The following is a 13,944-nucleotide window of genomic DNA, read 5'->3' as shown; positions in this document are numbered from 1 at the left end:
GGACATGGACCCCCTGTAGGACTGTGGGTTTCGGTAACTGCGGCCGGCTTGCGGCCTGGCTACTTTGCTTTGAATGGGTACCTTCTGCTACCCACCCGGGTTCCAGCACTGCCTGCTGGTTCTCGCCAGAGCCTTTGGCCTAGGTGCCTCCATCTCGGTATCCGAAGTCCAGCACCATCAGCTGGTCCTTGGTAGTGCTTTCTAGCACAGGTACCTTCTGCTTAGTAACCGTGGTCCAGCACCGTCAGTTGGTCCTCGGTAGTGCCATTGGCTCTTGTAGCTTTTGCTACCCATCTGGGTTCCAGCACCGTCAGCTGGTTCTCGGCAGTGTCTTTGGCATGGGTACTCCCTGTTGTCCAGCCTGTTTTCAGCACGCCTGCTGTTTCCGGGTAGTGTCAAGGTCACTATGCCACCAATCCGTTGTCCTGTCATCTTGCGGCCGGGTTAGCCGACTCTACGGTGCCTGCAGTTTAGGTGACTCCTATGTGGGCTGCGGGAACTGGCACTGAAGGCTGGATCTGTAGTGCCAATGGGACATGGACCCCCTGTAGGACTGTGGGTTTCGGTAACTGCGGCCGGCTTGCGGCCTGGCTACTTTGCTTTGAATGGGTACCTTCTGCTACCCACCCGGGTTCCAGCACTGCCTGCTGGTTCTCGCAAGAGCCTTTGGCCTAGGTGCCTCCATCTCGGTATCCAAAGTCCAGCACCGTCAGCTGGTCCTTGGTAGTGCTTTTTAGCACAGGTACCTTCTGCTTAGTAACCGTGGTCCAGCACCATCAGTTGGTCCTCGGTAGTGCCATTGGCTCTTGTAGCTTTTGCTACCCATCTGGGTTCCAGCACCGTCAGCTGGTTCTCGGCAGTGTCTTTGGCATGGGTACTCCCTGTTGTCCAGCCTGTTTTCAGCACGCCTGCTGTTTCCGGGTAGTGTCAAGGTCACTATGCCACCAATCCGTTGTCCTGTCATCTTGCGGCCGGGTTAGCCGACTCTACGGTGCCTGCAGTTTAGGTGACTCCTATGTGGGCTGCGGGAACTGGCACTGAAGGCTGGATCCGTAGTGCCAATGGGACATGGACCCCCTGCAGGACTGTGGGTTTCGGTAACTGCAGCCGGCTTGCGGCCTGGCTACTTTGCTTTGAATGGGTACCTTCTGCTACCCACCCGGGTTCCAGCACTGTCTGCTGGTTCTCGCCAGAGCCTTTGGCCTAGGTGCCTCCATCTCGGTATCCGAAGTCCAGCACCGTCAGCTGGTCCTTGGTAGTGCTTTTTAGCACAGGTACCTTCTGCTTAGTAACCGTGGTCCAGCACCGTCAGTTGGTCCTCGGTAGTGCCATTGGCTCTTGTTCCTTCTGCTTCCCATCCGGGTGCCAGCACTGTCTGCCGGTTCTCGCCAGAGACTTTGGCCTAGGTGCCTCCATCTCGGTATCCGAGGTCCAGCACCGTCAGCTGGTCCTTGGTAGTGCTTTTTAGCACATGTACCTTCTTCTTAGTAACCGTGGTCCAGCACCATCAGTTGGTCCTCGGTAGTGCCATTGGCTCTTGTTCCTTAAGCTACCCATCCGGGTACCTGCACTGTCTGCTGGTTCTTGCCACAGCCTTTGGCCTAGGTGCCTCCATCTCGGTATCCGAGGTCCAGCACCGTCAGCTGGTCCTTGGTAGTGCTTTTTAGCACAGGTACCTTCTGCTTAGTAACCGTGGTCCAGCACCGTCAGTTGGTCCTCGGTAGTGCCATTGGCTCTTGTTCCTTCTGCTACCCATCCGGGTGCCAGCACTGTCTGCTGGTTCTCGCCAGTTTCTCAGCCTTCTTGTACCTTCTGCTACATTTCCAAGATCAAGCTTTTTGAAATTGTCTTTGGTAATCCTTATTGATCTCCATGAGGACGACCCTGATGATGACGACCCTGAAGACCACACCAAAGAAGACCAGAAATATGACCCTAAATAATAAGACCAAGAGGACAAAGAACATGAAGACAACCACCAAGATACAGAACAAAAGACAGAAGAACAAGAAGCAGAAGTAGCAAAAGCAGAAGAACAGAAAGGAGAAGAACATTAAGCATAAGACTAAAAATCAGCATAGAAGATATCAAAATTATAAGCAGAAGAAGACTAAGCAGTAAATGGGGGTGAGTCCGTTCCTCCTCGTGGTGCCCCTGGAAAATGCCTGCTGCTGCAGGCCAAACTGAACGTGGACAAATCCTGTTGTAAATCTTTTGTGACAGGCAGAACGTAAGGTGTAATCTTATAACTTTTATAGATAAGTACTACAGGAATGCCTGTCACCATAAGAAAATGAAGAAAAAGAAGAATAGGAAGAAGATGAAGAAATAGCATATTAAAATTAATAATAGCTGAATAAGAAGAATATGAAGAATGGAAAAAAAAATTAATGGGGAGAAGATGAAGAAGAAGAAGATGAATAAGGTGAAGAAAAAGTTGATGAAAAAAATGCTACTGCTGCGGATCATGAAGGAGAAAGTGTGGGAGAAGTACAAAAGAAGGTGAAGAGCATGGAAGTTGTGAAACATACAGTACATATCTGACAAAATATAAAAAAGGTTAACATAGTCAATATCTTTTTAACTCCGAACGTATTGAAAAAAAAATTGGAATTAATGCTATGCCATGTGATTTGAATAAACCACTATGCTTTTAATGTCTCCTCCACCTCCCACAATACATTCTACATCATTCTTATTTGTTTTCAATTATGTAGAATTAGCCAACAAGGAAATAAAGGGCTTTTTTTAATTCCGATACCGGAAGTCCCATTGACTTGAATGGGACTTCCGGTATCGGAATCGGCGATAACCGATATTTTTTTCGTATCGGGCGATACCATCCGATACGATATTTTTGGGTATCGAACGGTATCGCTCAACACTAGTAGGCTCCCATTAAAGTGTATTCGACACACACACTGCATAAAATTAGTGTTTCTTAAACCTGTAACCAGCTGTTCAGGAATAAGCACACTAAGGCCCCCTTTTGTACTTTTCTGCCTATCTTTTTCAGTCTAGCAAGATGAAGAAGGCAGGGAGTAAGGCACGTGGGCGTGGGCGTGGAGTTTCAGCAGGGAAAGGACGTGGGGATTCTGCAGGGAGAGGACGTGGGGATTCTGCAGGGAGAGGACGTGGGGATTCTGTGCCTGCTGTTGGCACCAGCGAGTCAGCATCCCCCAGTTTTAGCAGGCAACAGTCCTTTATGCGCAGCTTTGTTGGACCTCACCGTACCCCACTGCTGCGGGAGGAACAAATTGAAGCCGTTGTGGGATGGATGGCAGCTAACGCATCGACTTCAATTACTTCCACATCCTCTCAGGGCCAGAGCACTGAAGAGCAACCATCTGTCTCTTCACCACCTGCCGAAGTGCCCAGGCAGTCAGAGAGCCCTGGACAGGAGCCATCACAGTCTCTACTTCTGTTCTCGGAATCTGTTGGTTTGGAAAGAGGGGGCCAGCCAAGCAGCATTCCAGAATGTGAAGAAAGGGAGTATGCAGTTATGCGCAACTTCTTTGTCCCTCTGAATCTGAAGAGGCGGGTGGGCCAGTGCCTATGGTCAGCACACCTCAGTACGCATCAGATGATGACGAGACACAGGTGCCACTTTCTGTTGCGTACGGTGCTGGCGAGACAACCCAGGAGAAGCAGGTGTTTGAAGAGGGGAGTGTAGATGATGAGGTCCTTGACCCATCATGTCATGAGGAACAGGAAGGTGGTGGGAGCAGCTCTGAGGAAGAGATTCCCCGAATGGCAAAAACCGGAAGGAGAGGGAGGGGGCAGATTTCGTTGCCTGTAGCCTCCACTTCGGCACCCGTTAGGAGCATTCCACTTTCAAAAGGCAAAACGGGCGCTCCCAAGACTTGCAGTGCGTGGTCCTTTTTTGACACAGTTGCAGATGACATTTGCTTTGCCAAATGCAAGCTGTGTCATCAGAGAGTCAAAAGAGGGAAAAATGTCAGCAACCTCAAAATCACTAATATGTGGAAACATGTGCGGACTAAGCATGAGGTGGAGTTACACAGACACACTGAAGACGTAGGCCAACGTACAGCACCACCTACCACCTCTTCAGCTCATGTTGGGGCATCTTCCTCCAGCTCACACACAGCTGGTTCGGCTTCCTCACAGGATCGCCAAGGAAGAACCTCTGGCACTGTTGTCCGGAGACCCTGTGACATTCCACCCACAGCACCACGTTCCAAGTCATCCTCACACTCCCAGGCCACTCGACAGCCATCGGTAGCACAGGCATGGGGGAAAAGGCGGCCATACTCGGCAAACCATCCCCGAACACAGGCTCTGAATGCTGGCATTGCCAAACTACTGGCACTTGAAATGCTGTCATTCAGGCTGGTGGAGACTGACACTTTCCGGGACTTCATGGCATTGGCAGTCCCACAATACAACATGCCCAGCCGCTCTTATCTCAGCAGGTGAGCCGTCCCTGCCCTGCAGAAACATATGAAGGCAAACATAAAACATGCGCTACTAAACGCCATCAGTAGCAAGGTCCATCTGAACACCGATGCGTGAACCAGTAACCATGGACAGGGATGATACCTTTCCCTCACTGCCCATTGGGTCAATGTTGAGGAGCCGGGTACAGATCTGGAGAGTGGCGCTCTACGTGTTCTGCCAACTCCACGGATTGCAGGAATCCAGTCTGTACACATTGACTCCTCCTCCTACTCAAGTTCCTCTGAAACAGCGCAGCAGGAGCCTGTTACGACCGATATGAGCACAGCCGTGGCCAAACGTCAACAGGCCGTACTGAAATTAATTTCTTTGGGGAATCGAAGCCACACAGCGCAGGAGCTCTGGAATGCCATCAAGCAGGAGAGCAACGTGTGGTTTGTGCCAGCGAATCTCCAGCCGGGCTTGGTAGTGTGTGACTGTGGCCGAAATCTGGTGGCAGCTCTTGGCCTTGGCAACCTCACTCACATGTCTGGCACATGTGCTCAACTTGGTCGTGCAGAGCTTTCTGAGGGACTCTCCGGATCTTGATGCACTGCTGCACAAGGTCCGCATAGAGTGCGCTCACTTGCGACATTCCAGCACGGCAAGGTCGCGCTTTGCTGCTCTGCAGCGCCGATTACGCCTTCCGGAACATCGCATCATATGTGACCTCCCCACCAGGTGGAATTCAACGTTACATATGTTGGAGCGGTTGTGTAAGCAGCAGGCAGCAGTCATGGAGTACCAGCTGCATCAGGCGCAAACAAGTCGCACTGTGCGCCGGTCACACTTCAGCACCACTGAGTGGGCCTCTATGAAGGACATCTGCCTCGTTTTGCGTGCCTTCGATGATTCCACGCAGATAGCGAGTGCAGATGATGCACTAGTCAGCATGACTGTCCCCCTTATCTGCCTGCTTCAAAAAACACTGCAAGCACTAAGGGATGAGGTTTTGGAAGAGGTGGAGGATGAGGAGTCCCAAATGCCATCTGCTTCTGGACAGTCTGCGCTACGTGCTTCCTCACAAAGGCCTAGGCAGGGGACACTTTGTGAGGAGGATGAGGAGGAGCCAATGGAGGAGGAAGACATCTCTCCAGAGAAGGGAGGTACACAAAGCTCTAGTCAGTATGTACAGCGAGGGTGGGGTGATGCAGAGCAGGCAGAGATCACGCCTCAAGCAGGGGACAGCGGTTCTTTGGCAGTTGGGAGTCTGCAGCACATGGTTGAATTCATGCTGCAGTGCCTGAGAAACGACCGCCACATCGCCCACATTCTCTACACGGCTGATTATTGGGTGTACACCCTCCTAGATCCTCGCTACCGGGACAACTTGCAAACCCTCATACCAACATTGAATCGGGAGCGTAAACTGCGGGAGTACCAAGACACACTGGTGCAGTCCATCATGTTTTCCATTCCACCCGACAGCAGTGGTGCTAGTGCTTTACAAAGCACCTCTGTGCATCGAGCCAGTGGAGGAAACTCGGCACAAAGAGGGAGCAGAGGCAGGGCCTCATCACAAGGCAAGACCACTATTGCCCAAATGTGGCAAAGTTTTGTGTGTCCGCCACAATTGTCTACACCATCACTGACGGCTCCAGTCAGCAGGAGGCAACGTTTCCGTCAGATGGTGACAGACTACATGTCTTGTCCAGTGAGTGTACTCCCAGATGGCTCTTCCCCCTTCAAGTTTTGGGTCTCTAAGCTGGATACATGGCCAGAGCTTAACCAGTATGCATTGGAGGTGCTGGCTTGCCCTGCTGCCAGTGTCTTATCGGAACGTGTCTTTAGTGCCGCAGGTGGTGTACTAACAGACCGTCGCACGCGACTTTCTTCCGATAAAGTCGACCGGCTTACTTTTCTGAAAATGAACAAGGCCTCCCCAGAATCTCCCCAGAATTTGCCAGTCCTCTTCCCGACTAAATAACTGGTTGGCAACTGTATCCAGGTCTCCTGCTATGTTCATGTTTATACCACCGGAACTATAATCCCTGGGCTTCAACACAGCCAGTTGTCGCTCAGATGTGACGTCTGCACAGAGAAAAACACTAGCTCCTGTGTTATTGGGGTTCAGTAATGCCAGCTGCTCCCCTGCTGTGTGGACGGCAAAGTCTCCTGCTCCATCCACATTCAAACTACTACTGATTTTTAACCCTGCTCCACTTAGGCCTCTGGCTCCACTGTCTCTAGTATTTCCCCTGGCCTCCAACCCCGCCAGTTGCTGCTCTGAAGTGGCGTCTGCACAATCCACACTTGTTCCTGAGTTACTGGGGCTCAGTCACGTCAGATGATCCCCTGATGTGTGTCCGGCAAGGTCTCCTGGTCTGTCCACATTCCCATTACTAGTAGTGTGAATGAGGACAGAGCAGGAGACCTTGCCGGACACACATCAGGGGATCAACTGACGGGACTGAGCCCAAGTAACACAGGAACAAGTGTGGATTGTGCTGACGCCACTTCAGAGCTGTCACTGGCGGGGTTGGAGGCCAGGGGAAATACTAGAGACAGTGGAGCCTGAGGCCATGGTGGAGCACTGTTACAATCAGTAGTAGTCTACAACCTCTATAAAACGTGCTGCAAGTTGGCCTCAACCTGCTCCATGCCTCAACCTGGGCTCCAACAGCGCCAGTTGGTGTTCAGAAGTGCCGTCTTCGCAGAGAAAAACACACTCGCTACTGTGTCTGTGGGGTTCAGTAATGCCAGCTGTTCCCCTGCTGTGTAGACGGCAAAGTCTCCTGCTCCATCCACATGCCAACAACATCAGACCTCAGCCTGCTCCATGCCTCAACTTGGGCTCCAACAACGCTAGTTGGTGTTCAGAAGTGCCGTCTTCACAGAGCAAAACACACTAGCTCCTGTGTTAGTGGGATTCAGTAACGTCAGCTGTTCCCCTGTTGTGTGGACGGCAATGTCTCCTGCTGCCTCCACATGCCAAACAATCAGGCCTCAGCCTGCTCCATGCTTCATCCTGGGCTCCAACAACGCCAGTTGGTGTTCAGAAGTGCCGTCTTCACAGAGCAAAACACACTAGCTCCTGTGTCTGGGGTTCAGTAACGTCAGCTGTTCCCCTGCTGTGTGGACGGCAATGTCTCCTGCTGCCTCCACATGCCAACACCATCAGGCCTCAACCTGCTCCATGCCTCAACCTGGGCTCCAACAACGCCAGTTGGTGTTCAGAAGTGCCGTCTTCACAGAGCAAAACACACTAGCTCCTGTGTCTGTGGGGTTCAGTAATGTCAGCTGTTCCCCTGCTGTGTGGACGGCAATGTCTCCTGCTGCCTCCACATGCCAACACCATCAGGCCTCAGCCTGCTCCATGCCTCATCCTGGGCTCCAACAACGCCAGTAGGTGTTCAGAAGTGCCGTCTTCACAGAGAAAAAACACACTCTCTACTGTGTCTGCGGGGTTCAGTAATGCCAGCTGTTCTCCTGCTGTGTAGACAGCAAAGTCTCCTGCTCCATCCACATGCAAACTACTACAGATTTGTTAGTGTGCTCCACTTAGGCCTCTGGCTCCACTGTCTCTAGTTTTTCCCCTGGCCTCCAACCCCACCAGTTTCTGCTCTGAAGTGGCGTCTGCACAATCCACACTTGTTCCTGAGTTACTGTGGCTCAGTCACGTCAGTTGATTCCCTGATATGTGTCCGGCAAGGTCTCCTGGTCTGTCCACATTCCCATTACTAGTAGTGTGAATGAGGACTGAGCAGGAGACCTTGCCAGGCACACATCAGAGGATCAACTGACGTGAATGAGTCACAGTTACACAGGAACAAGTGTGGATTGTGCAGACGCCACTTCAGAGCAGGAACTGGCGGGGTGGGAGGCCAGGGGAAATACTAGAGACAGTGGAGCCGGAGGCCATAGTGGAGCACGGTTACAATCAGTAGTAGTCTACAACCTCTATAAAACCAGCTGCAAGTTGGCCTCCACCTGCTGCACACTTCATCCTGGGCTGCAACACAGACAGTTGCAGCCTGGAAGTGCCGTCCGCACAGACTGAAACACTCGCTCCGGTGTCTGTGGGGTTCAGTAACGCCAGCTGTTCCCATGCTGTGTGGATGGCAAAGTCTCCTGCTGCCTCCAAACTCACACTACTACTGATTTTTAACCGTGCTCCACTTAGGCCTCTGGCTCCACTGTCTCTAGTTTTTCCCCTGGCCTCCAACCCCGCCAGTCGCTGCTCTGAAGTGGTGTCTGCACAATCCACACTTGTTCCTGAGTTACTGGGGCTCAGTCACGTCAGTTGATTCCCTGATGTGTGTCCGGCAAGGTCTCCTGGCCTGTCCACATTCCCATTACTAGTAGGGTGAATGAGGACTGAGCAGGAGACCTTGCCAGACACACATCAGGGGATCAACTGACGTGACTGAGCCACAGTTACACAGGAACAAGTGTGGATTGTGCAGACGCCACTTCAGAGCAGGAACTGGCGGGGTTGGAGGCCAGGGGAAATACTAGAGACAGTGGAGCCGGAGGCCATAGTGGAGCATGGTTACCAATCTGTAGTAGTTTGCAAGTGGTTGGAGCAGGAGACTTTGCCGTCTACACAGCAGGAGAACAGCTGGCATTACTGAACCCCACAGACACAGTAGCCAGTGTGTTTTTCTCTGCGAAGACAGCACTTCTGAACACCAACTGGCGTTGTTGGAGCCCAGGATGAGGCATGGAGCAGGCTGAGGCCTGATGGTGTTGGCATGTGGAGGCAGCAGGAGACATTGCCGTCCACACAGCAGGGGAACAGCTGACGTTACTGAACCCCACAGACACAGGAGCTAGTATGTTTTACTCTGTGAAGACGGCACTTCTGAACACCAACTGGCGTTGTTGGAGCCCAGGATGAAGCATGGAGCAGGCTGAGGCCTGATGGTGTTGGCATGTGGAGGCAGCAGGAGACATTGCCGTCCACACAGCAGGGGAACAGCTGACGTTACTGAACCCCACAGACACAGGAGCTAGTGTGCTTTGCAAAGTCTCCTGCTGCCTCCAAACTCACACTACTACTGATTTTTAACCGTGCTCCACTTAGGCCTCTGGCTCTACTATCTCTAGTATTTCCCCTGGCCTCCAACCCCGCCAGTCGCTGCTCTGAAGTGGCATCTGCACAATCCACTCTTGTTCCTGTGTTACTGTGGCTCAGGCATGTCAGTTAATCCACTGATGTGTGTCCGGCAATGTCTCCCACTCTGTCCCCATTCACATTACTAGTAGTGGGAATGTGGACAGAGCAGGAGACCTTGCCGGACACACATCAGTGGATCAACTGACGTAAATGAGCCCCAGTTACACAGGAACAAGTGTGGATTGTGCACACGCCACTTCAGAGCAGCGACTGGCGGAGTTGGAGGCCAGGGGAAATACTAGAGACAGTAGAGCCAGAGGCCTAATGGAGCCCGGTTAAAATCAGTAGTTGTGTACAACCAATATAAAACTCCCTCCAAGTAGGCCTCAGCCTGCTGCATGATTGACCCCTAGGCTCCAACATCGCCAGTTGCAGCTCAGAAGTGTCTTTGGCACGGGCACTCCCTCCTGCCCAGCCTGTTTCCAGCACATCTGCAGTTTCCGGGTAGTGTCAACATCACTTTGCCACCGATACGTTGTCCTGTCGTGTTGCGGTCGGGTTAGCCGAGTCTATGGTGCCTGCAGTTTTGGTGCTTCCTATGTGGTCAGCGGGTTCTGGTATTAAAGGCTTGTTCCATAGTGCCAATAGGACAAGCACCCCCTGTAGGACTGTGGGTTTCGGAAACTGCGTCCTGCTCGCGGCCTTGCAACTTTGTTGATCATGGGTACCTTCTGCTACCCATCCGGGTTCCAGCAATGTCAGCCGGTTCTCGGAATTGTCTTTGGCACGGGCACTCCCTCCTGCCCAGCCTGGTTCCAGCTCGCCTGCTGTTTCCGGGTAGTGTCAACGTCACTTTGCCACCAATACGTTGTCCTGTCGTGTTGCGGTCGGGTTAGCCGAGTCTATGGTGCCTGCAGTTTTGGTGCTACCTATGTGGGCTGCGGGTTCAGGTAATAAAGGCTGGTTCCGTAGTGCCAATAGGACAAGCACCCCCTGTAAGACTGTGGGTTTCGGAAACTGCGTCCTGCTCACGGCCTTGCAACTTTGTTGATCATGGGTACCTTCTGCTACCCATCCGGGTTCCAGCACCGTCAGCTGGTTCTCGGCAGAGCCTTTGGCCTAGGTGCCTCCTTCTTGGTATCCGAGTTCCAGCAACGTCTGCAGGTACTTGGCAGTGCTTTTTAGCACAGGTACCTCCTGCTTAGAAACCGTGTTACAGCACCGTCAGATGGTCCACGGTTGTCTCATTGGCTCTTGTTCCTTCTGCTGCCCTTCCGGGTTCCAGCACCGTCAGCTGGTCCTCGCTAGTGTCATTTGCTCTTGCAGCTTCTGCTACCCAACCGGGTTCCAGCATCGTCAGCTGGTTCTCGGCAGTGCCTTTGGCCTAGGTGCCTTCTTCTTGGTATCCGAGTTCCAGCAACGTCTGCTGGTCCTTGGTAGTGCTTTGGAGCACAGGTACCTCCTGCTTAGTAACTGTGTTCCAGCAACGTCAGCTGGTCCACGGTTGTGCCATTGGCTCTTGTTCATTCTGCTGCCCCTCCGGGTTCCAGCACCGTCAGCTGGTCCACAGTTGTGCCATTGGCTCTTGTTCCTTCTGCTGCCCCTCCGGGTCCCAGTACCGTCAGCTGGTTCTCGGCAGTGCGTTTGGCCTAGGTGCCTCCTACTGGGTATCCGAGTTCCAGAAACGTCTGCTGGTCCTTGGTAGTGCTTTGGAGCACAGGTACCTCCTGCTTAGTAACCGTGTTCCAGCAACGTCAGCTGGTCCACAGTTGTGCCATTGGCTCTCGTTCATTCTGCTTCCCCTCCAGGTTCTAGTACCGTCAGCTAGTTCTCGGCAGTTCCTCAGCCTTCTTATACCTTCTGCTACTTTTTCAAGTTCAAGCTTGATTTTTGATTCTCACTCTGGATCTCCCTGACAATGACCCTGAAGACGACGACCCTGAAGACCACACAGAAGAATACCTAAAAGATGACCCTGAAGAAGATGACCAAGAGGACAAAGAACAAGAAGACAACCACCAAGATGCAGAACAACAAGAGACAGAAGACCAAGAAGCTTAAAAACCAAAAGCAGAAGAACATTAAGCATAAGACTAAAAATCAGAGCAAATGATATTATCTAATTTATAAGCAGAAGAAGACTAAGCAGTGTATGGAGGTGAGTCTGTTCCTCCTCGTGGTGCCCCTGGAAAAGGCCTGCTGCTGCAGGCCAAACTGAACGCGGACAAATCCTGTTGTAAATCTGTTGTCACAGGCTGAACGGAAGGTGTAATCTTCAAACTTTTATGGATAACAACTACAGGAATGCCTGACACAAATATGAATATGATGAAGAAGAATAGGAAGAAGCTGAAGAAGTTGAATATGAAGAAGAATGATAGTTGAATAAGAAGAATATGAAGAATGTTAAATAAAAATTAAATAGGAAGAAGGTGAAGAAGAAGAAGATGAATAAGGTGAAGAAGAAGAAGTTGATGAAAAAGATGCTGCTGAGGAAGATGAAGGAGAAAGTGTGGGAGAAGTAAAAAAGAAGGTGAAGAGCATGGAAGTAGTGAAACATACATATCTGACAAAATATAAAAGAGGTTAGCATAGTAAATATCTTTGTAACTCCAAACGTCTTTAAAAAAATAAAAATAATTCCTGCTATTCCATTTGATTGGGCTAAAACTCTATGGCTTTAATGTCTCCTACACCTCCCACAATACATTCTACATTATTATTAGTTGTGTTTCTTCATGTAGTATTAACCTACAGGGAAAGAAAGGGTTTTTTTTAATTCCGATATTTCAGTTCCATTGACTTGATTGGGACTTCCGGGATCGGAATCGGCGATACCCGATACTTTTTTTAGATCGGCCGATCCATTCCGATCCGATATTTTTCAGTATCGGGTGGTATCGCTCAACACTACTCTTGATCTGTCTCCTGTCCGTGATGACATCCCATGCTCTTGCAGATTCTACACACTAACCTGGTCAGGTTGTACTTGCCAAAGCACAAAACTGGAACAAGACCTGATTTAAAATCAGAAGTGTGGATTGCAGCCTGCTTGGTGGATCTTGGAAATTCCTCCTTGAGAGTCCCAGAGCAGCGAAGAATGCTCTATAAAAAAAAGCAATGCAATATGCCATCTTATTTATGCACCTTCCATTTTATGGGTGGAGTAATAATTAATTATTAACATGTGAGCAGATCTCATATACTACTCCACATTGACAAATATATATCTCACAGTCAGCAGCTGAAAATAAGAATTAAAAAAGCATAATAAAAATAATACACAATCATAATCTGACTAATAGAATGGAGGGTGGATAAAAATGTTGCATATTACATTACATTCCTTTATAGACACCTGAGGAAGACTGCTATAGCCAAAGCACATTGTGTTTTTTATATTAAACAGTTTTTAATTAGAAACCCATCTTGCTTTTGGAACAAACAGCTGCATAAGCTTTTCAAAGCCAACACTTCTCACATTGTGGAAGTGCCGTAATCCTGGATTGATGTTCAAAACTCAGCAAAATGTCTTTTTTTAACAAAACTAAAACAAATTTTTTTAGAAACTAGAGGGTGGAATCAATCTGCTGCAAATTGATATTCAGACATTGAAATTCATGACATTCATAAATCTCAGTGAATTCAAACAATTTGCAATTCGATTAGCGATGAGTTTTTAAAAAAAATGCCTGCTGCCATTTCACACATCGAAAACTTACAATCTGTAAGGAAGTATGGGTGACACAAAATGTAAAAAGTGATTGTCATCCATGGTCCAGCCTTCTTTTTAATAAATATGGGTATTCAAGTGCTGGTGCATGAACCAGTGAACAGTCTGTACGTACAGATGCAAATTTCTACTGAGTAGATGGAATGTGTGGGAACAAATTCTAGAAATGACTAAATTTTGAAGAAAATTTAGGAAGGGAGAAAAAATATTAATTTGTTTACTGAGGTGAGGTGATAAGCCTGCCTGGAGAGAAATGGTTTAAGGGCATGAACAAAAAAAATCTTGGAGACAGTAGTGGGTGTTTGGAATTATGGAAGACATTAATTTTAGATCATTAGCACAAAAGAGAACACAGGTGGGGTGGTAAACAGAAATAATAGTGGCGATATAGCAGAATGCAGAACTATGGAGAGCACTGAGGGTGATATACCTTCATACGTTTATTTTGCATTCTGTAATAACAATGCAATGTAGTGACTGAACGGAAATTTGATTGTCTCTTCTGCATTCTGGAAAAATTGGAGCAGTCCAGATGAGAATGAATAAGAACAGTAAGCACCTTTACAATTTCAAAAGTGAGAAAAGAGTAGATTCTGGATTTGTCTTTGAGGTGCAGGTGACATGAATGAGTTGATGTAGGGAGTGAAAGAAAGACCTGAGTACAATATGACTTCAACATAGATTGTGTGTTGCT

This window comes from Dendrobates tinctorius, unplaced genomic scaffold (genome assembly GCF_039654945.1).
Source record: "Dendrobates tinctorius isolate UK_male_01 unplaced genomic scaffold, ASM3965494v1 ptg000108l, whole genome shotgun sequence".
Lineage (NCBI taxonomy): Eukaryota > Metazoa > Chordata > Amphibia > Anura > Dendrobatidae > Dendrobates > Dendrobates tinctorius.
This window is presented reverse-complemented; position numbering follows the sequence as displayed.